The sequence below is a fragment of the Protopterus annectens genome, chromosome 11.part0 (assembly GCF_019279795.1).
Source record: "Protopterus annectens isolate FY-2018-M chromosome 11.part0, PAN1.0, whole genome shotgun sequence".
NCBI lineage: Eukaryota > Metazoa > Chordata > Ceratodontiformes > Protopteridae > Protopterus > Protopterus annectens.
The window spans coordinates 1,407,756,015-1,407,779,064 of NC_056745.1; positions in this window are offsets into that span (position 1 = coordinate 1,407,756,015).

Consider the following 23,050-nt stretch of genomic DNA (forward strand, 5'->3'; position numbering starts at 1 on the left):
ACAATAGCAAATCAAGGTAAAAAAGCTGCTAGTGAAAACAAAACATAAAACAACAGTTGTCTTTGATTCTTATAAATCTAGCAATTGCTTACATAACCGTAGCCAAAAAAATGAATACAATACAAAGTAGCACAACTCTGACTGTATTTGACTAACTGCAAAGAGTAACAGTGAGAGAGAAATACAAATATAATCTCCAAAGAAACTTGGCATTACCTATAAGGTACAAGTCATTATGCAATGGGTATAAATAATGATAAACCCAGCTATGAAATATTTATGTTATGTAAAGTAACAAGAAGAGGGGAGATATTGTTAGAGCAAATACTTAAAAGAATTAGTCAGGGTGATGCAAGATAAGTAGTACTGGGTGTCTCAGCAGTGTATTCTGGTCTTGTGGGGAAATGTGGTGTTTAAGACATTTTGCAATGAATAAAGCTGCATCTCATTACTAATTAGCTGATGTACAGTTGCTGGAGGGCATAAGTACTTGAAAAGAATAATGGGAATAAAATAAGTGTAGTTACAAGGATAGGTGTAATGAGGGGGAGAAGGGGGAGGGTAGGGTATTAAAGGACGAGGGCATAAAATGTTGAAGAAGATAGAAGGAACACACCAACTCTGTGCAGGATACGGGATACTTAATTTTAAATTAAATTGTTGGTTAGTAGCTTGTTAGGTTTTAGCTGTACTTATCGAACTAATGGCACTGCTAAGATAATCTGATGTTCTTCTTGAGAGATGTTCAAATGACTGTTAGGTTGTCCGTGGATATGATGCCCTGTAGAATCATATTGCAAGTATCAGAAATTAGTTTTGCGAATGCAATTTCATTTAGGATGAAAGTGTAGGGAGGTTTGATCAGAAGATTGTCATGAACATCCCTTAATTCATAATATGAGCCTTTAAAGTGTAATAGGTCCATAAGCTGTGGAGAGTAGCAGTTGTGGATTAGCTTATACAGTAGTATGCAAAACACTGAGGGCTATGATCGTCTCGCCGATCTTAATCTGCTTATTATGTGTTCGAGACACATATGCCAAAAAATTCACCTCATAACAGAATCAGGTCCTATATTGGGTCCTCTCATTTGACATTTACCTATTCAGATGTCAAGGTTAATGTCAAAGGCCTTTGGCTCATCAAGTTTGCAGATGAATGTAAATTGGGAACCATTATAGATATCCCCATCACACCAGCATCCTACAATATGGTCTTACACAGACTAATGACTGGTGTAAAAGCCTTGGATTAAAACCCAATACAGAGAAATGGGTTATAGTGCCTTTTGGGAAATTGTCTACCCAAGCTAATTATTTCATTAAAAAAACAGCTCTAAGAGTTCACCCAATAAGAAGAATCTGGATCTGGGAACATATGTAGGAAGTAATCTGATGTTCAAACAACATATAGTCAAGATAGTAAGAAAATCATTCTATGCTGCCCAATTTATAAACAAGGGTATGGCATAAAGGTTTAAGGAAGTAAAAGTATTACTCTACTCAGCCCTTATCAGACCCATCATTGAGTACAATGCTCCCTTTGGCATGTGCCTAACCAGGCACTTGCAACAGTTGGAACACCCTCAAAAGGTCCTAACAGGAGAATCCAGGGTATAAATAACCTATTCTACAGAGATCACTTTAAGGTCCTATCTCTGTCCTACAGGTTACTGAGAGGTGATCTATGCCTAGCATATAAGGCATTCCTGGATCCAACTCTGATGGATCTCTTGCACATCTGCAATACAAGCAGCACCAGAAATACTAGATCCAAGGACCTGAACTTTATCTGTGATATAAATAGCACCTGCTGGAAACACTGATATGTGTCTCAAAAGATCTCTGCACTATGGAATAAGCTTACAACTACATGAAGGAGAGTTCATTCCTGACCCTGTTCAAAAGAAACCTCGATCATTTGATGGGAGATTGCAAATTCACTTCCAGTGTGACCCTCTTATCTTCGACGGATAGAAGTTGACACTACATTAATCTCCAACTAATATATTCCACTACATAACCTTAGCTACATCTTTAATAACTTGATTGTAAAGATTCTGGTGGTCATTAGCCTAGTACAGACCTATGAACATATGGACTTTTTTGTCACCATGAATGCATATAATCTCCAGCCTCGGATTGCTAACAGTTTTATGCTTACACAACTGGGGGGGGAGCATCATGAGGGAGATTATGCTTCCAGAGCCTAACCAGAATTTACCACCCTTCCTTCCAAACCTATAGTACATTTTCTAAATTGTTTTTACAAAATGACAAAGAGCTGATTTAATTACCATCACTCCCAGCAGTTTTATCGCATTCCATTGAACAGTCAGAAATTTCAGTTTTCACATTGTTACTGGCAGACATTTCCCTAGTATTAACTGCACAGAACCTAAAAATATGATGTCTACTTTCACAGCTAACAGATTTACTTCCTGGTTTTGTTATCACAGGCAGCATATATCTTACTTCAGTTTTGTCTTTATAAACAGACAATGTATTTTAAACAGTATTTCATCAATTAATATGTGCCACACCAGAGGTATAAGTTTAATAAAATCATTGGGATCACTTTGCAATGCTTATGTTCTTACCTTACTCTTTGGATAAACTGCTAAAATGTCCAATTATTCCCACATATTACTAATATCAGATTCAACCCAAAGTATTCAAATATGCTTCAAATCATGTAAGTTTGCACTTACTGGTTTAGCTATACTAAATGTCCAGTTATGTAATGTCATTACAAGTGCTTCAGATGTTAGCCTTGACTAAAAGCTGATTCTTAAATTTATCATGGATCATTCTATCAGCTTATCAATGTCCATGTGTGTTTTAGTGTTGCTCCTATCACGTGGAATGCCATGCTTTCTATCAAATCAGGTGAGATCCAATTTGCTGAGGTAACATATTATTTAAAAGCTGCAGCATTCCAGATCACCCAGAATGTTCTAATATCGACCCCTAATAAGTGAAAACTGAAAATAGAGAAGTTTCAGAAAACCAAATTCTTTCCTAGGGAAAGAATTTGGCTGTCCGTTCCTGTCGCTTCGCTATTTTCAGCAGTGTGCTGGAAAGTTACAGGTCTGGTTCAGGTAAGTGTGCGATTATGTGGATGTGAGGGCTTGGGTGGGTTAGGTGAGTTAGGATTAGGGCGCGGGTCAGGTAAGTGTGCGAATGTCTGGACGTGTGGGTTAGGGTGGGGTAGGTGAGTTAGGGTTAGGGCGCAGGTGAGGTGTGTGTGCAATAGTGACGGACCTTAGGGTTAGGGTTTGGGTTAAGGTAAGTGGGTACATAGTGGTGTATGTATAGTTTAGTGTAGGGTTAGATGTAAGATTTTAGGTGTAGGTGTGTGGATTGCTGTTTGTTTGGTGTGTTTGTGTTGTGTTTTGGAACAGCAATTTTTTTTCCCTAGGAAAAAATTCACTGTTCTGAATTTTCGATGTTATCAGTTTTCGGTTACTAGGGGTCGACATTAGAACATTCGAAGTTCTGAAACTTCAATGTTCTAATATAGACCCCCAGATATTTCTGTATATCATAAATACAGACTGTCCAGACTAGTTAGTCAGCACCCCAACAAGAGTTGACAAAATCCTGGACTTTGTTGTCATTGATATAGGATAATTTTATTCGCTACCAGCTATAACTTCCTCCCTAGTCAAAACTTTGGATTTTTATGCCAATACACTTGGATACAACAAACGTGCTGGCATTAGCTGGTGAGATCATGTGTGAGTGTATGCAAGTTAGGGTTAGAGGTTAGAGTAAGGGCTTGAAAAGGGGACAGATTTACTGCTTCGTGTGTGCAAATTGCTGCATATGATTTGTGTCTGAGTGTTCTGGATAGTGGTAATATCATGAAAGTGTTTTTTAAAGGTAAGGTGTATGTTTGGGGTTAGGGGCAGAGGAAAGGTTATGGATGCCCCAGACAATCTTTACTAATGTGTGTTAACCCCAACCTGCCCTGAAATACCAAGCTTACTCATCTGCATCATCTAATTAATAACACGTTCCCAAACAGTATCAGTATTCAGATACATTTTCTCTGATATACTGTGCTTTACTATAAGTTTTTTGTTCACTAATCATAAAAGGAGAGTTTTTTTGAAAATTACAACTGAATAAATATCGGTGCTTTTGCAAGTCAGTGTCTGCTAATATACTCATATTTGAGTATATAAATATATATATATATATATATATATATATATATATATATATATATATATATATATATATATATATATATAAAATGAAAACTTCAAACAGTGAATAAAAAAAAACTGCAATTATTTTGATCACATCTAAAATATCTGAAAATTGCAAAAAATAAATCTAATATTCTTTGCAAAGGGCAAGCCCCAATACAACCCCCACACCTTCCTCCTAGTGATATATGTATGTATATATATATATATATTGATAGATAGATAGATAGATATACATATGTGTGTGTGTGTGAGTGTGTGTGTGTGTGTGTGTGTGTGTGTGTGTGTGTGTGTGTGTGTGTGTGTGTGTGTGTGTGTGTATCGACTGTGAGATAGCACAACAGCAGGATAAGGGCAAATATCCTGTATCATGGCACAGAAAGCAGACAGCATACATGGTAATAGAGCACTTGCCTTTCAGAACATTCACTCCTATTAACCAGCACAAAATGAGTTTGCTGTTATGAAATTTCACCGTTACAAGTAGAAATTTATATTTATTTATATACATATATATATATATATATATATATACAGTATATATAAATATATGGATTCACTTTATAATCTCGAACTACTGAAATATCGAATTTCAGTATATCGAGACTATAAAGCTGAAAACTCACAAACTCGAAAACCAAAACTACAAAATTCAAAACCGCGAACATCAACAAAACACTACACCATACATACAAACACAAATAAACCTACCTCCCGACACTATAACAAAGCAAAACAACACACACGAACACAACAAAAGAAACACACATGCCTACCCTTCCTATAATGCCCCCCTTCATCCCCCATGTGGGGGGCTGTGCCCCCCACATCCTCGCTACTTATATATACTAACTCCGAGGCAGCACTGATCACCAAAATACAGAAAATGCACCACCAAGAATTCTACACCCCCTTGCACAAACACACATCACATACATACAATCACCACCACTCTCAACACTCACACACTCACACTCTTACCTACCTAGCCTTACACACACCTAACACTCCCCAACACCTTACATACACACAAACCCTCACCAAAACCTTAAAAAAACACAACACTTACCTAATGAGCCATCAGTACTGCAGGTTCAAAATTTTTGGGTTCCATATTCTGCAGTTTCGCACAACTGCAGATTTGACAGTTTGGTCTCAAAGTACTGAAAGTCAACATTTCAGTATTTTCAAATTCCAAATATATATATATATATATATATATATATATGAATTATATATATCTATGTCTATATATATATATATATATATATATATATATATATATATATATATATATATATATATATATATATATACACATATCATCTTCTTTTGGCTGTTCCCGTTAGGGGTTGCCACAGCGGATCATCTGTTTCCATTTCTTCCTATCTTCTACATAATTACAACACTAGTTTTCTTACACAATTTAATTCCAATATTGGGCAGATAAAAAAAGTATTGACAACCAATTGGGAGTGTTTATTACAGAATGAAAAACTTTATTCCTTATTTGGCCCGAAACCAACTATAGTATATAGAAGGGGTTTAACTATTAAACAATTATTGGAGTCCCCCTCAATAACTTACAAGCCAAATAAAGGAATGATGAAGTGTGTTTGTTGCAAATATTTGCAACACATACAGATTGGGTCTACCTTCACAGTTTAAGTGGTATAAAATACCACATTAATGACAAATTCAACTGTGAAAGTCAAGGGTTGTTTACCTCGCCAAATGTAAAGACTGTGCTGCATATTACTTGGAAAGACAGAGAGCATTGAAAACACATATATGAGCATCTTTATGCCATATCTAAACATAATCTACGATCACGTTAGCTAAGCATATTAGCGAAAACCAGTCACACAGTTTTCTATTCAATGTCGTTGAAAAAGTTCAAAGAAATCCCAGAGGAGGGGCATGGTGTTTAAAATTACAGGAACATGAACTCCTCTGGCAATTGAAAACAAACGCATATACATTCCCAGGAATTAATGATATGTGTTCCATAAAATGTCTCCTCAATATGAAAGCTTTGAACAGATAAATTATATTCTGTTTTGGAAAAATTAATGATTATGCACATGTATTGTTTTTCTTTCTTTTCCCATCCATCCATTGGTGTCCATAACACCAGAATATGGAATTATGTATTCAACAGACACTCAGTTAAAAATGAATGCATTTGACATTTATGATTATGCACCAGTAACATATTTATAGTTAAAATAATTTAATTTTGACAATAGTATAAACATATAAGTAATATTTTCCTATGTTGCATTTAAAACGTTTTTGCAAAGTATTTCTGTAGTTATAAAACATATAAAATAGATTTATACACATCTTTATACACAATTCCTCTTGATATATGTGTTTACTTTTATTTTTATAATGTAGAAATTTTGGTAGTTGGCAAAATATATATGCAATCAAAGACTTTTGCAGATTTGTGCAGTCAGTTTTTGTATGTACTGTTTTTACTGAAGTTGCTTTGATTTACCCTGACTTAATTGGATAATTAATTAGATCAATGTTCACAAAATGGGTCAGCTGGGTATTCAAAGCCTATATAAGTGTTTTAATATATTTCTGTGTTTGTCTGAAGAAGTGCATGTATTCATATGCATGAAAGCGCTTACAAGTAAAAGGCTATATTTGTTTTACTTCGGCTGGCGTGATTTGTGACCTGTTCCTTTCCTTGTGTATTTTTTATCAAGTTTATTGCGTTGTTTGTTTCTATCTTCTACATCTTGCTCTTTCACACCAACTGCATGCATGTCCTCTCTGACCACATCCATAAACCTTATCTTAGGCCTTCCTCTTTTCCTCTTACCTGGCAGCTCCATCCTTAGCATCCTTATCCCAATATACCCAGCATCCCTCCTCAGCACATGTCCAAACCAACACAATCTTGCCTCTCTTGCTTTGTCTCCAAACTGTCCAACCTGAGCTGACCCTATAATATACTGATTCCTAACCCTGTCCATCCTAGTCACACCCAGTGCAAATCTTAACATCTTTAACTCTGCCACATCCTGCTCTTACCCCTGCCTTTTTGTCAATGCCACCATCTCCAACCCATATAACATAACTGGTCTCACTACCCTCTTGTAGACCTTCCCCTTCACTCTTACTGGTACCTGTCTGTCACAAATCACTCCTGACACTCTTCTCCACCCATTCCACCCTGCCTGTACTCTCTTCTTCACCTCTCTTCCACACTCACCATTACTCTGAACTGTTGATCCCAAGTACTTAAACTCATCCACCTTTACCAACTCTACACCCTGCATCCTCACCATTCCTCTACCCTCCCTCTCATTTACATACATATATTCTGTTTTAGCCCTGCTGACCTTCATTCCTCTCCTCTCTAAAGCATATCTCCATCTCTCCGGGGTCTCCTCAACCTGGTCCCTACTCTCACGACAGATCACAATGTCATCTGCAAACATCATAGTCCACGGGGCCTCCTGTCTGATCTCATCTGTCAACCTGTCCATCGCCACTGCAAGTAAGAAAGGGCTCAGAGCTGATCCTTGATGTAATCACACCTCCACCTTAAATGTATCTGTCACTCCCACCGCAGTCCTCACCAATGTTACACTACCCTCGTAGATATCCTGTACCACTCTTACATACTTCTCTGCCACTCCTGACTTCCTCATACAGTAACACAACTCCTCTCTAGCCACCATGTCATATGCTTTCTCTAAGTCCACAAAGACACAACGCATCTCCTTCTGACCATCTCTGTATTTCTCCATCAACACTCTCAGAGCAAACATTGCATCAGTAGTGCTCTTTTCTGGCATGAAACCATACTGCTGATCACTAATCACCACCTCCCTTCTTAACCTAGCTTCCACTACTCTTTCCCATAACTTCAAGCTGTGACTGATCAGTTTTATCCCTCTGTAGTTACTGCAGCTCTGCACATCACCCTTATTCTTAAAGATAGGTACCAAAACACGTTTTCTCCACTCCTAAGGCATCCTCTGACTTTTCAAAATTTCATTAAACAATCTGGTTAAAAATTCCACTGCCATTTCTCCTAAGCACCTCCATGCTTCCACTGATATGTCATCCGGGCCAACAGCCTTTCCATTCTTCATCCTCTTCATAGCTGTCCTTGCTTCCTCCTTGCTAATCTGTTTCACTTCCTGATTCACTATCCCCACATCATCCAACCTTCTCTCCCTCTCATTCTCTTCATTCATCAGCCCCTCAAAGTACTCTTTCCATCTATTCAACACACTCTCCTTGCTTGTGAGTACGTTTCTCTCACTATCCTTTATCACCCTTACCTGCTACACATCATTCCTAGCTCTGTCCCTCTGTCTAGCCAATCGGTACAGGTCCTTTTCTCCCTCTTTAGTGTCCAATCTCTCATACAACTCTCCATATGCCTTATCCTTAGCCTTCGCCAACTCTCTCTTTGCCATGCGCCTCATCTCCTTATACTCATGTCTACTTTCTTCATCTCTTTGACAATCCCACTTTTTCTTCGCCAGCCTCTTCCTCTGTATACTCTCCTGTACTTCCTCATTCCACCACCAGGTCTCCTTGTCCTCCTTCCTCTGTCCAGATGTCACACCAAGCACCTTTCTAGCAGTCTCCCTTACTAGCTCTGCTGTAGTTACCCAGCTATTCAGTAACTCTTCACTGCCTCCCAGTGCCTGGCTTAACTCATCCCTGAGCTCCACCTCACAATCACCCTTTTTTAACTTCCACCATTTAATCCTTGGCACTGCTTTCACACTCCTCCTCCTCTTCTCTATCACCAACGTCATCCTACAGACCACAATTCTATGCTGCTTAACTACACTTTCCCCTGTCACCACTTTATAGTCTCCAATCTCCTTCAGACTGGCCCTCCTACATAGGATATAATCCACCTGTGTGCATCTTCCTCCACTGCTGGAGGGATAGATTCCTATCCGAGAGACTTCCCATACTCTGGAACAGACTACCTATCTATGTCAAACAGAGCTCCTCATTAGCACTCTTCAAGAAAAATCTTGATGATTGGATGGGTAATAGGAAATTCACCCCAGGGATCACTTCTGTGGTTCTGCTTGACAGGGGCACAGGAAAATTATTTTCTTGGGTGGTGAAAGCCAGGATACATTTTTGGCTAGGCTTGTATAGGCCCTAGGGCCAATAGCCTAGTACCTACCAATGAACCTATGAACTCTTGTATGTCACCCTATGCTCCTCCCTCTTCTTAAAATACGTATTCACCACAGCCATGTCCATCCTTTTTGCAAAATCCATAATCATCTGACCTTCTGCATTCCTCTCCTTAACACCATACCTACCCATCACTTCCTCATTCCCTCTATTCACTTCACCAACATGCCCAATGAAGTCCGCTCCAATCACTAGTCTCTCACCCTTGGGTACACTCACCACCACTTCATCCAACTCACTCAAAAATTTTTCTTTCTCATCCATCGCACACCCAACTCGTGGAGCATATGCACTAACAACATTCATCATTACACCATCAATTTCAAGCTTCATAAACATCACTCTATCAGACACTCTCTTCACCTCCAAAACACTCTTGGCATACTGTTCCTTTAGGATAACCCCTACCCCATTTCTCCTGCCATCCACACCATGATAGAACAATTTGAACCCGCCTCCTATACACCTGGCCTTACTTCCCTTCCATCTCATCTCTTGCATGCACAATATATCAACCTTCCTTCTCTCCATCATATCAGCTAGCTCTTTCCCTATATCAGTCTTACTGCCAACATTCAAAGTTCCTATCCTCACTACTACACTCCTAACCTTCCTCCTCTCTTCCTGCCTTCTGGCATGCCTTCCCCCTTCTCTTCTCCTTCGGCCAACAGTAGCCCAATTTCCACCAGCACCCTGTTGACTAACAGTACTGGTGGTGGTCATTGTTAACCCGGGCCTCGACCGATCCGGTATGGAAATATGAAATGTTGTCCGCATAAGCCATTTGGCAGAGGTTTTATGCCGGATGCTCTTCCTGACGCAACCTTCCCCATTTAATCAGGCTTATATGTATTTATATATGTATATACAGATATATATATATATATATATATATATATATATATATATATATATATATATATATATATATTTATTTTTTTTTTTTTAAACCGGTCTACTTCATAACACACTGAAGTTTCATAATGTTGAATTTCATAACATTGAGACCATAACATTGAAAACTGAAAACACTGAAATCCCAAATCATTGAAATCTCAGAACATTGAAAGTGTACTTCATAACATTAAAAACTACATTGCACAAGTAAATAAGATCCCCTCCACCTACAACAGCACCTAACTAACAAACACACTTTCTACTACGTTTCTGCAGGGGGGCAAGCCCCCCTGTACCCCCCATGTGGGGGGCTCTGCCGCACATATTACTCCTGTAAATTAAATATACCAACTCCAAGATCACACTACAGTAGAAAAAAGTTAATTTCCTAACCTCAGTATATGGTGATTGTGATACAGTGAGGTTAGGAAATTAAATTTTTTCCACTGTTGTGCAATCTTGGAGTTGGTATATTTAATTTATAGGGGGTGTGAGGGTTGCAGTGGGCTTGGCCCCCTGCAGAAACGTAGTAGAAAGCGTGTTTGTTAGGTGGTGTTATAGGTAGAGAAGATGTTATTTACATATGCACTGTAGTTTTCAATGTTATGAAGCACACTTTCAATGTTCTGAATTTTCAGTGTTTTGGGTTTTCAGTGTTTCGGAATTTAGATGTTTTGCTCTCAATGTTATGAAGTTCAATGTTATGAAATTTAAATGTTATGAAATAGACCCATATATACATATTATCTATCAAAAAATAAATATCTACTATATATAGATATAGATACAGATATATAGACAGATTAGATAGATCTTTTTTATATAGATTTATTGATAGATGTAAAACAAAAGGTAGTATGCACATTTGGTAGAAAGGTTTTTGTGGATGTAAAATGAAAGAATGTGCAAGTAAGTGAATGCTCATTTGAGTAAATCACATATACTTGAATTTAGAATTATATAGTGTAGGTAAACAGGAGTGTGCAGGAGAATTTATATTTGAATGAAAAAGTGGTGGTTGTGAGGTTGTGAAAGACTGTGTTTCAGCAGCTGTTATGAATATGCAAATGTCCGCAGGTTAGGTTTAGAGTAGGGCTTAGGTAAGGTTAGGTAAGAGGATAGATTCGGTGTTGTTCATGTTTTGTGTTTTCTGTGTCCCTTTGTTTTGTGCAGTAGTAGTACTGTTAGGGAAACTATCTTTACTAATGCAATGAGGTGCTAGGATTAGGAGCAGGGCTAGGGTTAGTGTTACAGATAGGGTTAGCAGATACCAGTAAACTGAGTGCAGGGGTGTTATTTCAATTGCTTTTGATTCCACATATTTAATACTGCCTGGTATTGATTACCTCCATAGATCTATAAGAATTATAAAAGGGATGTTATTTATATGCAGGAATAAGTAACTGTTCACTAAATACAATTTAAAAATTACATTTACCTCAGTCTTATTATCACATTTTGATACTAGCAGTAGTTAAAGTACAGTAAGTAAAGTACATTTATGAATAACTGAATATTCTGATCCCCTTTTTTATACATTTAATCTTTGAAGATACCATTGAAATAATACATTTTAGTTTCGGGGATGTTGTGCAGGAGTGGTCAAGCAAAAATATAATGTATTTCCAGTTATTGAATGTATAGTATGCAACTTAAGGCAATTAAAACTTTAGCTCAAACATGGCATCAACCCCCCTTTTTTTCCTATTTTGCACATGGGGTAGGGAATCTCATCAAAGGTGACCATCATTTAGACCCAATGTTCACACCACCAAGTGGTACAACTAATTACTGTCATTGTTATTGTTATTGTGGGTGGACCACGGTGATTATCCTATGCTATAGTGAAACAGACAAACCAGTTGGACCCCATGTTTGCAATTGTTAAACACCCTTGTTTAAATTGTAAAGATGATGTATTACACTAGGCAGCAAAACCAGTCAGTACTGGCTAGCAGATGAGAGAAGCAGAATTAAAAACAGACCCCAGGATTTAATAAAATCCATGTAGGCTCTGCGTAGAGCCTACATGGAATGCACCCATGTACATGGCCATGGTTCCCCCTCTGCAGTGTGCCATGCATATTAAACATGGCACACTGCCAAGGGAGAGCGTAGTGACAGGGATATTGAATCCATGTAGGCCAAAGTGTAGAGGCTGTTAAGATGTTATGTACATGGTGAGGCTCCTGTAATGTTCTGTGCTACTGGTGGAATGTGCTGTGTATTAATAGTTTGTGTTTTAAATTTATAAATTGTTATGTTATTTATTTATTTATTTGTTTGTTTATTTATTTATTTTTATTTAATGTCTGTTTGCACAGCGCAGTGCTGACTGCAGCAATGCCAAGTAGCGCTCACACATAGACAACTGACACCTGCTAGACATCTAAAAATCGCAACTGCATGTAATTAATTATTATATCTGTTTTGTTTATGTTGGACTTTTTTCTTTTTTTATTACATTTTTTTATAAGTACTGTTTGCACGGCATGGCGCAGAGTGCAGCAATGCCAAGCTGCACTTACACATAGTCAGCAGACACCTGCCAGACATCTAAAAATAGAAAAGGGATGTAATTAATTATTTCTGCTATTTTAAGCCCATTTGCGCAGTGCACAGTGGCTGCTTTGTAGTATATGTGAATTTATACTACTGTCTATACTATCCAAGTAGCTAAATGGGTAGAGTAATGGTCTAATGCCTTGTAGGTCTTTGGTTCATGTCCCTAGCACACATATTATTTGTTCAATGCAATGTAAAATGTCTTTTAAATTAAAATCAATATTTTTACATTTGAGAGAGCTGTGCAGTGCTAAGCACTGCTCAAACATGGTTAACAGCTTATAGTGTTTCCACATTGCTAAAACCACGATTGTGAGAATTTTCATAATGTTCAGCTTTGCTTAGCAGGTTTGCACAATGTTAAGCACCACAATGTTTTTTTGAATGTTGCTAAATGATGTGTAAGGGTGGGAAAAAAAGCCTATATTAAGGCCAATAGGTGGAAATTCTGCACCATTTGTTGGAGACTGCTTATCTGCTAATATGCCAGGCACTGTTGGAGAGGGGTGCATGCTTTCATCCGCAAAGATGGGGCATGCAGGAGTCCAGGGTTTTTGTTGGGCTCCTCATATGCAATTATGAACCTAGGCTGTTGCAGGGCAGTTACCAGGGCTCAGAATGTAATGCTGAGGCCTGGGATTGGTTGGCCAGGGAACTTACCAGTGCTACCAAATACTGGTATCCCCCACACTGGTGAGCAATGTCATTACCACTATGATGACCTGAAGCAAAGAAAGAGGGGAACATTGGAGACCTGGGTCCAAGAGGCTAGGGCTGGGTATGCCCCACAAATATATAAGTATTATTTCCACTGTTTTACCAAAATGCAAGCTGAATGTGTATAAAACTGGTATGCTTAATGGTGTGCTTCTCTCCCAACAGCTGCAGCTGAGAAGACTTGCAATATTCAGTCCCATGCAAGGCGCCTGGCCAGGTTGCACCATGAGTGTGTTAAGTATGGATATATTATGCTAACTGTAGTGCAATAAGCAATAAAGAACAGAAAAAGTACTGCACTAAAAAATAAACAATAAAAACTGTACTACAATAAATGGGCAATTAGAACTGCAGTGCAGTCTGTGTGAAGTGGCTACATATGGGAAAGATCACAGATAGCTGTCTGTGGGTTGACACAATAGGCCTTATCACACATTGCTGCAAAACATGGCATTTCATTTAACATAATGTTGACATCATAGTTCCTGTAGGTGTGTACGACTAGGGACATATGTCACTGGTCTGTATGCAGACACATGACTGAGATTAGCCAGTCTGTGTCTCTCACGGTATGCGTATAGCTTTCAGCATTTGACCCTCACGTAGGATGATGGCTCCATACACATGGAATTGCCTTAGCATGTGGAATCATTGTAAGGGGATACACCTTGCTCTTCATCACTCACCCCTGAGATATGGAGTACAAACATAAACTGCTGACACCCTCATAATGCATCTTATATGCACTGTTGAGGGTAAAGTTGGCAATGATTACACCATCTTTATACAACATGATGGTTAGGGTGCTAAACGTCAAGTATGGCAGCACTGAACCCCACTCAGTGAAAGGTGTCCCCACCCTGGATTATGCAGACATGTAAGCAATCAAGAACATCTGGTTCATTGCTGTCGACAGCACCACAGCCATACAAGAATACATGTCCATCCACATCTTCAGACCTCAAAATGACAGTGTTGTAGGTAATGCAGATTGTGTATACATACTAATTAAGGATAGATACACATCCAGATTTTGTGAAACACTGTGATTTCCTGGAGACACTGCAGGTGCCATTCACTACTTGATGGGCATATAGCCAAGCAATAGCTGGTTACAGGAGGAGCTGCATGACTCCAGACATCTGTTATGCATACATGTATGTAAGTATTTGTTTCAAGATATGTCATTACACCATGGTTTGGGGTGACATTAAGTGACCACCAACTGTGTTTCTTTATCATGCTGCAGCTCACTTACTCAAAGGTTAGTCCAGGTCCTTTACTACAATGCCCTGGAGTAGTGCTGTGACACCCCCACACGGCAAACTAACATATTGCATCATGTGTTTACCAATATGAGTGACCACTGCAGCCCCCCAATATGAGGTTCTCACTGGTGGGATCTGGCCACAAATCAGTCTCATTAGAACTACCAGCACTAACCCCCCTTGCAGACTATACAGACATATATTTTAATAACTCCATTTATTACCTCCTGTGAAATGCTTGACATATCATAACTGAACCTCCCCACTCAAATGGGACAGGCCAGTATGCAGAACACTACACCCATGCATTATGCCAGTGGTATTATAACTACATGAACTTGGCTGTTTGTGACAGCTGGGACACAGGCTCCTTATGGCACAGCAAACTGACTGGTGGACAACTGCCATTAGCAGGCTGTATAATAAGAGGTGGACATTGCTGTGTGACAGTTTGTGTGAGGGTGCCCCGCTAACATGTAGGCACGACCTCCTCAGCTTAAAGAAGCACATATTGTTGCTGTGACGTTATGTATACATAGCAACTGACATACCTAGCCACCCACTCAAAGCAGAACCACAACGCACAGTGTAGTTACATTTGTAACCTCAAAGGTAAGGTCCAGATTGTTGGTGAATTCATACATAATGATGCAGCATATAATGGGTCTGTACTCATAGCTAACCTGTAGTACCACACATTCTGTATCAACAACAATACCCTGTCTCCACCACGTGACACATGACATTCCTACAACCTGTGCCATAACTTCAACATCTAGAGAATAGATCATAACTGGCCTCTCAATGGAGGGCACACAGCCTCTATTGGACATGGTATCATCTGAGGCTGCATCCTACATGGGATCTGGCAAGGATTACTAACACCATTTGGAAAATCTTGCAATCATACTAAAACCAGTGGCTGTACTCCAGCTGACTGGACAAATGCAGCTGTTATATCCTTGCACAGAGGGTTTGCATCCACTGACCAACATAAGTATGGACCTCTTTGTGTGAGTATCCAATATCTGCATGGCCATAGGGACAATCATCATGGAGCTGATCAGCACACATATATGTAATGTACACATAGTTGATTCTACACAGTCTGGATGTGTGACAGGGGGATTATGACTGCTATATGTGGTGGACATTTCTGATGCAGTCACCAAGGACTAGGGTGAAGGGACATCAGGGCATACAACCTCCTGGACTGAGCCAAGCAATCTGACTATATCCTCCACTCAGGCATCATTTACGAAGCACCCACTTAGGCATCCATGGTACTGTCATTGTAGGGGTGACTAAGTGGCCCACTGATGGCACTCATACTGAACATAGGGACATCTGCCTCCATTAGCTGATCTGTAAGCAGCAGTGTTCAACAGGGCTCAGTCCTGGGTCCTGTACTGCTTGAAATTCATTTACCCATGACACAAGCGAGTACTGCACATCTGTGACTAACAATGTTGGCTGATGCTTGCAAATTGTGAGCACTCATAGAGTCTGTGAGTTATGTCAATATCCTGCAAGATGGTATTGATGAACAAATGGCTGTTGACATACTAATGGCCATAAACTCCATGCAAATATATATGTAGTATAATTTCCATCAGTAACACCTATGTACCTGGTATGTAGCACATCAGTTGCAACATGTCATGTACATACTCAGGGGTGAAAGAACTGGGCACATAAACCTGGCCACACAGGTTTACACCTAATGTGCTTGAGATCTCTATATCGTCACAGTGGTATGGCAGGAATCATATGTCATAGCTGAGGGCACAGTCATCTCTAAGTGACATACTCATAGCCTCCATGTACTCTTCCCTCTGCATGCCGATATCTGAGTGCAATGGTCATTTGGTAATGTACCTTTCCAAACAGTACTGGCAATTGCACACAACAGGATGGTCCCTCACATGGGAACTTCACATCTTCAGTATGTGTTTAATGGAGATTGTCTGAAATATGTTTGATTGCAATGTGTGGAATATAGAGTGCACAGAGGTCATCTCTGCCTTGCATATGGGCCAATGTGTGACCCTGCTTTACTGTAAGTGCTGCATATCTTTGGGTGGCATGGTAGATGGATTAATCCCTTTGAGATCATTAACCTACTGCATGACATTAATAATACATGCTGGTGGGAGGGATTTGTCTAGTAGACTTTAACACACCTTTGAAACAGAATCCTACCTAATGGCACACAGAGCACCTCAGTGCACCTCAGCACATGCCATCTTTATGATTGGCTGTGACCATCATTTCACCGCAGAGTGTCTGCCTGTGTCCCTCTTGGGCTGGGGCAGTATGTGCTGATCATGTCAATAAGGGTATAAACTTTTGTCTAGCATTCTGAGGGCTGTATGGCCATTATAATAGTGAAGTTCAAATGTCTTATGATTCCATAAGCTGATGTAAAATGCTCTAACAACTACACACACAAGCATGGCTACATTGCAGATAGCACCACTTCCAATTACTGTGTACAGGACATGGCACAGGACACACATAGTGCAAGTTGGCTCTCTGTATATTAGAACACTTACCTATGCAATTGTATACACTACAGGTCACAGTATGTGATGCATGCAACACACCTTATGCCTGCTAGTACTTTCAGTTTAGGACATATACTTGATAACATCAGCAGCCCACATTGTGGTCAGGCCTTTGGAGGGCCACATGTTGCACATTATAGATCACAGTACTTATAGCATGTGCCAGGGCTTAATTTATTTATTTATTTATTTTACATTTGTTTACTGGGATAGTCTGACTGGATACATATCCATTTTCAGCGGAGGCCCAAGAAGAAAAGCACCACATAGACAAACTTACATAGATTACACAGAAGTTTGCAAACAATTATAAAAACAAAGTGATTATATATACAATGGCTTAGCAGTATTCCCTAGTAGGGACTCACAATTCTCATAGACAGACACAATTAAAAGTAAGAGATATCAGATTGAAAGCAGAGCTGGGTGACTTAGTTACAAGTTATGATAATTACAGAATATGCTTTTAGTTTATAACTTAATCAGGGTTGGTACATGGGCATAGCCAATTCACTTTGAGATACTTTTTGAGATTTTTTTTGAAGAGACATTTGGAGGATTATAGGGTTATATAGTTTGGCAACGAATTCCAGGTTTTGCCAACGAAGTTGGCAAACAGGGATTCATCAGCAGAGTTATTAGCTTTGAGGGTTTGAACCAGTAATTTACTGGCTGACTGTAGGGATCTCAGGTTGCTCTCTGGCTTAATTATATTTTTAAGTGAGAGGGTATCCTCAGGTTGGTACAATATTTTGTGCGCTATTAAGAGTTGATTGAATTGAATTAAGCTGGGCAGTTCTAGCCACTCTAGTTGTTTAAGGTTCTGGCAGTGGTGGGTTCTATAGGTGGAGCCAGTGGCGAATCTGGCAATATGATTGTAGGTATGGGACAGCTTACCTAGTTCAAATTTGTTGAGGTTTGAGAGTACAGGTGAGGCGTATAAAAGAGTTGAGAGTTGATGTGATCAGGCGATTGCAGTCCTAGCCAGTGAAGATAAAATGTCTTGTTTCTATACAATGATCCAAGCTTCTTATTGATGGTCTGTATGGTTTTGTTGACTTGTAGGTCAAATTCAAGATTATTGTCTATGATAACCTCTAGCAGTTTGGTGTGATGATCTGGGGAAATAGTGGTACCATTATTAGATGTGACAGAGAATGAAAGTGTGGTAGATCTACTAGTGGGGGAGAAGAGTAGAAGTTTAGTTTTATTGGGGTTCGGAAGTAGGCTTTGGTTGGTGAGCCAGATCTCGATAATGTTAAATGTATTTTGGGTAAATGATTGCAGTTCAGATGGGGAGGTGGCTGAGCAGATCAGAGATGGAATCATCTGCATATTGAATGCAGGTAGCGTTAGGGATAGTAGTGTGAAGGTTGTTGATAAAAATAGAGAAGAGTAGTGGACCTAGTGTGGGACACCAAGTGTGAGAGGTAGCTGGCTGGAGACTTTGCCCTGCAATAGTACCACCTGTTATCTACCAGTCAGGTAGGACTGGAACCACTGGATAGCAGGCTTGTTGAGGGAAATAGATTTTAGTGAAAGAATGAGAAGTCCATGGTTAACCATGTCAAAGGCTTTGGATAGATCAAGAAAGAGGGCGGAGGTTAGCCTATTAGGTTTATGGTAGTAGTAAAGGGAAGGAGGGCTGAGGTGGTGCTGTGGTATGGCCTGAAACCATGCTGGGAGTTGGATAGTAAGTTATTCTGTGTAAGGTATTGCATTAGTTGCTTGTGTACATATTTCTCCATTATTTTGGCTAGTGGGGAAAGAATGGCAATGGGTCTATAGTTGGATATGTCTGAGGAGCTACCATCTTTATGGAGTGGGAGGATGTGAGATATTTTCCAGAGGGAGGGGATAGCTTTTTCAGATAAGGTTCTGTTGATGATGATAGATATGGCATATGCAATGGCATCTTCCGCTATTTGTAGGTACTTTGCAGGTAGGAGGTCAGCAGTGAGGTTGGTAGGTTTTAGTTTTTTTAGAAGTGTTTTGATAAAACTAGTGGATATTCGTTGGAAGCTAAATTTGGGGAGATTATTGGGTAGATTAGGGGTGTGGTTTAAGTTAGAGGGGGTTAGTTGATAGGGATTGGATTGTTTCAGTAAAAAAAGTTATTAAAGGCGCTAGCTATGGTCTCTGGGGAACTATGGGTGTAGTTACCCGGGGTTGGGGTGGTAGAATGACCTGGACAAAGTAGTTGATTTAAGCCTACCCAAGAGGGACAAAGGCTGACATTTCAAGGCCAGCTGGTAGTATTAAGGTTGATGACATCATTGGGCCTTTTAGAAGAGGGCAGTTTGGAAGCCAGCAGCAACTTAGAGGGACAAAAAGTGCATAACCTTTGCAATTTAATAGTCACTGAGTAATTCCCAGTTTTGTTGGAGGATATACACACACACCAAGTGGCCTTGAGTGAGTTTAGAGCCCCTGCCTATCTAGGTCTTATACACTACAGAGCACAATACTTACTACACATGCCATTTATGATGTTTGTTTTGATTATGATTGCAGGCAAACACCTTGTGGATTACAGAAACTAGGCTTGTGTGGAACAGCATCTGTGGCCTGCAGGGTGTTACTGCTTCATACTGTTATCTGCACTAGTATCCTAGCAGTGAGATAACTGTTATTATCCTAATTATGTGTTTACTGTTACCAGTATGTCCATATGTGTCTGTTTGCAATTGGATTGGCAAGTCTGTGGGCAGGAACAATGTGCCCTGTCCATGTGTGCGTAGAAAACATTATACATTACACTACCTGCTCACCTGTTGCTGTATATGTGGTGATATCCAGCAAGCACAGGGGTCAGTAGGTAAGTGCATCATGTACTGCTGACCCTTACTTTGTATCCTTTGAGCAACATTATAGATGTGTGGTAGTGCAGCTTTATTTATTCACCATTATTAGGGTATGTGGGTCAATATAGACATCCACACACATATTTTTGTATATAGCAGGGATGTATATATAAATGTAGCTGTGTGTAAATGATATGCATATGTGTTATGTAGATATATAGAAGAGACTGAGATGCATGTTTATATATATATATATATATATATATATATATATATATATATATATATATATATATAGGTATATCTCTATTTGAAAATACATATAGTGATAGGTATGCTACGTATGTGAGAGAGAGATAGTGACAGACAGATATGTATACATATATATGTATACACGAATAGACATATCTATACATAACAGGTCATTCTGGTGACGGAGAACAGAATTGTGCTCATTTTAACTACGTATTTGGGCATGCCCAGTGGGACTGTCAGTACTTATAATGTGACTCCAACCCACACCTACCTGTACTCCCGTCTGGGATTTTGTGTGTTACATAAACTGACATCTGTCCCCATTTCTGCAGTACTGCACTTCACTGAAAATGTCCATGGCATTCTCCACCTGTCTGATGTAATTAATATGTGACAGAAGTTAGTAATGTTACACCACACACAGACTGACAGCCTGTGAAAACACCAACATAACACTACCTCACATGCAAAAGATGTGGATACTTCCAGATTTTGACCATCAACACTATCATCATGCTAACTTCCTCATTCACAGGCTGCCAGGCAGAGAGAAATCATTCATCACACAATCAACAGCATACATATGTACATTGTTATTCCTGTGTTCTGTGAGATATACCATTTGTGATCAGTTTCTATGCTACTGCCCTGAGACTGCCTCCTGGTCTGCTGATATACACTTGATGACTTTTAATGTTAAAGCACTTATATGTGAAAACTGCTGTGTTGTGTGTGTGGAAATTACACCACATGTTCTGCTGTGATGGACAGTGGTCCAAATATAATGTGATCCAACTGTTTAACATCTCCCTTGATTGACGTATTGCATATTCCAAGCATGAGGCCTATTGAATATTAAGGAACACATAGTAGTGAACTGGGTAACTGTAGTCCATGGTGGATGTTATTTGTGCCCAAATAGCCCAATATATTTCATTGTATACATACATGAGATCCATACATACAAAACCATATTATAGCAATCCTTACAATTAGTGTATAGGTTAGAGATTTATCTTGTGAATGCAACAGTTGATAGAACTGTAGTTCAGGACTGACTCTGTATGATGCAAGCAGTACACAGCCAATACATGGATAGGTACAGGTTGTGTGGGTTGCCTGGCATCACTGTTAATATATGTGTATGAGTAGGAGTGAGGTGTCAATCCCTAGGTTGTCAGTAAATGTGCTATGCATTGTCAGTTAGCCAAATCTAGGGCATACTAGGCATGCTTATGTCTGCCTACAGGGACATCATCAAGGGCTTCCACCTCCAAGTCCTCCTGTGGGTGTGGCTCTGGTGACCTCAGTAGTGGTGGGGGGCTATGCATCCCTTCCCTGTGCTGATCCTGCTGCAGCTGTTTCCGCAGTATCATATTGGGTAACATAGCACATACTGTAAACATATGTGCACATGTGGTTGGAGAGTACAGCAGAGTTCCACCAGATATATCAAGGCACTTAAACTGTTACTTCAGAAACACAAAAAACATGCTCTACAATGTTCCTAGTTTGTGCGTGTGCCCCATTATGGTGTTCTTCTATGGGTGTGTGTGCATTTCTGATGGGTTTTATCATCAACGGTTAAAGGGCATAGCCAGCATCCCCCAGCAAATGGCCATGTGGGATGTCCCCCCTAGCAGACATCTGTTACAGCTGTGATGCATGCCAGATATGGGAGTTGGGATAACTGCCAGGGCTACCAGCACACACATTCATGATAATCCCCTGGGCATTGCACACAACTTGGCAGTTGATGGAGTGGTACCTCTTGTGTTTAACATAGATTCTACCCTCCTCACCAGGTGGTGCCTTGATGTGCACATGAGTGCAATCTGTGGCACCCAGTACATCAGGGTAATGTGGCATACTGTGGGCCCTTGTCTCAGCAGTGAGGGGAAAAGAAATGTGCTCACTGTTATGTGGTAGCATGGCATCCAAGAATTGGTGGAGTACCATGGATGCTGATGCCTGTGAGACCCCAATTATGTCCCCAGTTGGTCTTTGGAAAGCACCTGTAGCTATTATCCTAAGGGCTACACATACCTCTGTTTCCACTGGGATGGGTTCCCCTCTGGTGGCTCTGGGTCTGAGCTAAGGGGAGTAGAGCTCAGTGAGTTCTTGTAGTATGTCCCTGTCCACCCTCTATCGCTCTACAATCTCTAGCTCACGTAGCTCCTGGAAGGTTACCCTGGGCCTGAACACTCTTCTCCTTCTCTGCCTAAGCCTATTGTCAGCAGCAGCAGTAGCACTGACTTCAGCATCTAGCACATACAGTTGCAGCAGACCTACAGCAGCCCCTAGCATTCTCTCAGTTAAAATTCCCAAGTTTCTACTCCAGTTGTCCAGAGTATTAGGGAAAACTCAGAATGTAGGGGGTATGCATACTTTATAGAGCTCTGCTGTAGGTGCAGAATGTGTGATTGGGTAACTATCATGTATTTCACCTATGTACAATATAAATAACATAATTTAATGGCCCTAATGTAGGTTAAACAAGGGTCAAAACTAATTAAATAATTTTTTTTCAAACATGCTCAGCACGGCGGTGCACCTCACAAACAC